The sequence below is a fragment of the Calonectris borealis genome, unplaced genomic scaffold (assembly GCF_964195595.1).
Source record: "Calonectris borealis unplaced genomic scaffold, bCalBor7.hap1.2 HAP1_SCAFFOLD_40, whole genome shotgun sequence".
In the NCBI taxonomy this organism is placed as follows: domain Eukaryota; kingdom Metazoa; phylum Chordata; class Aves; order Procellariiformes; family Procellariidae; genus Calonectris; species Calonectris borealis.
In genome coordinates, this window is record NW_027441454.1 from 1371338 (window position 1) to 1374975 (window position 3638).

The following is a 3638-nucleotide window of genomic DNA, read 5'->3' on the forward strand; positions in this document are numbered from 1 at the left end:
GAGGTAGAAGAGCTGGGAACAAAGGAGGGAAGTTGAGCTGGGGCAAAAAGGGTGGGGAGGAGGCCTTCCATGGGGAAGGAGATAAGGTCTTCCAACAGCCCCACACTTCTTCCACCCTCAGCCTGTGCAGTTCCACGTGCTTGGCCTGTCCCCTTGCTTTGCCACTGTCGTGTTGGTCCTAAAGTCCCCCACACATTTTGGCATGGCCAGTGTAAGCTGGCCTCCACCCAAATCTGGAGCCCACCTGGCCATGGAGGCAGGGAGAGGCCAGGTCCCCTCTGCCCAGGGCTGGGAGTAGCTTCTCCCTGGGAACCTCCCCAAGGAATGCTCCTCACGTGTGTCAGCGTGTGGCCTGGCAGGGGTGGAACTGGGACAAGGGCTGCTGGAACAGGGCCTAAGTAGCTCAGCTGGGAGAGCATTAGACTGAAGATCTAAAGGTCCCTGGTTCAACCCTGGGCTTCTGCAGGAGTTTCCTCCCTTAGCTTTTTGCAGAGCCTGTCTGCCTTCTTCCAGCCTACCCTGGCCCTCCTTGCTCCTTCACCTCTTGCCAGAGCACTGCCCCTGCACTGTAGCTGCAGATCTGCGGGTTGGAAGGAGCCTTCCTCTTGCACCACAAGTCCCCAGCCTCCCTCTGGGTAGGTCTCTACATTCAGTGCTTCTTTGGGGTGGTCTCCATCTGTCACTCCTTCCCTGCTCCACAGCAACTGGGATCTTTCCGTTGTGGGGTCTCTGCAAAGACCTTGTCTCTCTCCTCTTTGTCATTCTTGATGGTGCACAGACAGCTCCCATCCTCACACACATCCTTCGCCTGGACCTTCACCTGGCAGTACCCAGACCAGAACATACTGCCCATCGGGGAGACCACTGTCCCCCCAGTCCCAGGGAGACGCACTCCCTGGAGCTGAGGCCCCAATGGCAGCATCCTCCCTCCCTCTTGTCACAGCAAGACCTCTGACGTGCCAAGGACAGAGGACAAAGCCATGCCCAAATATACTCACCCACCAGACTGGACTGTCTAGACCAGCTGCAGCCCCCCACAGCCATCAGTCCCTGCACAGAGGAAGAAAGACCTGCTCATGAGCTCCAACAAGCTGCGGGGCTCCCCTCTTGCAGCCTCCTGCTGTTACAGAACCTTGCTCGCCCATCAGGAACACAGTGACAGCTGTGACCCAGACCGTCTCCCTCTGTCTCCAGTCTCAGCCTCTCCCCAGTCAGGCCAAGGAATGGCACATACTGGGCTATAGTCCCACAGCAACGTGCATGTTCTAACCCTGTGCAGTTCTGGTGCCTCATAGCCGGCTCCTCAGGGATGCACCTCCAGAGAAGTTTGGCTTTTGTCGTGAGTGAGCGCAAGTGCGAGGAGGGGAGAGGTAGAGACTGTCTGTCCAAGCAAAGTTACTGTCTTGTCAGCATTGAGCACGAGCTTGAAAATGCTTGGCCGCAGGGGTAGTGCTTGCAGGATTATCACTGCTCCAAAAGAGTCCTTCTAGATCTTTCTGGAGCAAGAACGGGAGAGTCATTGCTGAGGATAGGCTTTGGGGCCATGTATGCAAAGCAGAAGAGATGAGCAGTCCATCCCCTTAACTCCACTCAACGACTCCAGAAGTCCACAGTGACTGTGGTCTGGTTTTGATTCCCCTAAACCCTCTCTGCTAGGCAGGGTCTCAGCAGGGAAAAATCTATGGCATTGGGCAACACAATTGCCCCAGCTGTACCACCATGAGGACACCATCCCTGCGTGTGGTTGTCCTGGTTTCAGCTGGCATGGAGTTAAATTTCTTCCGAGTGCTGTGGTTTGGATTTAGTATGAGAAGAATGTTGATAAGACACTGATGTTTTCAGTGGTTGCTAAGTACCCTGCTAGTCAAGGACTTTTGAGCTTCCCATGCTCTGCCAAGTGCACAAGAGGCTGGGAGGGAGCATAGCCAGGACAACTGGCCCAGCTGGCCAACAGGGTATTCCATACCATGTGACGTCATGCTTGGTATATAAATAAGTGGTGTTTGGGCATTGCTTGGCGGGTGGTGAGTAATTGCGTTGTGCATCACTTACTTTGTATATTCTATCATTGTTATTATTGTTATTATTATTATTTTCCATTTCTTTTCTGTTCTATTAAACTGTTGTTCTCTTAATCCCTGAATTTTACTCATTTTCTGATTCTTCCCCCATCCCACTGCGGGGCGAGGAGTGAGCGAGCAGCTGTGTGGTGTTTGGCTCCCTGCCGGGTTAAACCACTCCAGCGGTCAAACCCTCACCTTTGAGTTAAGAGCTGCACATGCCCACCCCCCCTGCCACAGAGACCCCAGCCAGGGCCGTCCAGGGCACTGCTTTGCTGTCAGGACAGTCACCAGTGCTGGAGGAACGGGAAGGTCCCTGAGCCCCACCCACATCCCCAGCCCCGTGGAGATGGAAGCCTGTGGTCCAACTCACCTCCAGGGAGGCTGGGAACAGAGGGGTGCAGGGGGAGGCCCGGTGCCCGGAGGAGGGCGTGTAAGATGTCTGCCTCCATGTCCCCTCCATGGCATGCCCTGGGATGCCATCAGAGCCTGGGGGCACATCAACCCAGGGAGCGCATTTCCCTCACCCTGCTGCACTGCTCCTGCTGTGGAGTTCGGGACAGATGTGGCCCAAAGGGGTGTTGCTCTGGGTGGCAGAGGAGGCTCAGGGGAAGGGGTTTTCTCCTCTTCATTGACCCATGCTGGAGTGGGCCCGAGCGTGGGAGCAGCACCCGCAGCAAGAGCCTTCTCCTGCCCCCTTGCCCTGCAGAGACGTTGAAGGGGCAGCGCTCTGCAGTGCAGCCCTGTGCCAGGATCAGACCCCAGCGGAGATGCAGTCCCAACTTCTGCCATCTCAGGAGGATTCGAGTGCTGTTTTCTGCAGAGGGTCCCTGGGCACCCAGGGGACAACAGGGCTGTGCTGTCATAGACACGTCACGGGAGGAGGGTGTCTCTGCCGCTGGCCGGTGTCAAGGGGATGTAGCTCAGTGGCAGAGCGCCTGCTTCGCGTGTGGAAGGTCCTGGGTTCAACCCCCAGCATCTCCAGGGGTGCTTTTGCCCTGACTCCCCAGCCTCAGGCAGGTGTGGGCTGGAGCTGGGCACTGGTCCTCCTGCCCACCCAGGGCTGGCTGTGAGGTGAGGAGGGCTGTGGGAGGGCTGTGTGCCCTGCTGAGTCCTCTCCTGGAGGAGAAGCTGTGCTGGACCTGAGCTCAGGGTACTGCCCTGCACCACAGACCCACCCCACCCGCTGCCCAGGGACAATGCTTGGCAGCAGAGTGTGCTTGTGGGGAGACCCAGGGAGGGGACAGATGTCAGCAGCACATTACAATCATTTCTGGCTGCACCGAGAGATGTGGTTTGAGGGTGCTGGTCCAGCCCAGGTGTCCTCTGGGACCAGGGCCACTCTGCCCTGGTGGCTTTCCAGGGGTAAGGATCTGAGATTGTCTCCAGGTGGAGATCCCATACCACATGGGAAGCACCCCTCTGTGCCAGCAGGTAGGGGCGTCTGAGTTGGACAAGCCTGGGCAGGGCTGTGGGACTCCCAGCTGGAGGAATGACATTTCTTACCCTGAGCCTGTCTCCAGGTCCTTCTTCCACCATCACCGCTGGCTTGAGCAGAGCCTCAGCTCAGGGAACCTG

The 3638-nt window shown here is 57.3% G+C and overlaps 2 non-coding genes across 2 annotated transcripts; both read left to right on the forward strand.

Annotated features, from left to right (window-relative positions):
- Positions 1 to 392: 392 nt before the first annotated feature.
- On the forward strand, positions 393 to 465 carry TRNAF-GAA (transfer RNA phenylalanine (anticodon GAA)). Its single transcript has one exon. It is a non-coding gene; the product is annotated as a tRNA-Phe (tRNA).
- Positions 466 to 2972: 2507 nt separating this feature from the next.
- Positions 2973 to 3044, forward strand: TRNAA-CGC (transfer RNA alanine (anticodon CGC)). The gene has a single exon. It is a non-coding gene; the product is annotated as a tRNA-Ala (tRNA).
- The last annotated feature ends 594 nt before the right edge of the window (positions 3045 to 3638 follow it).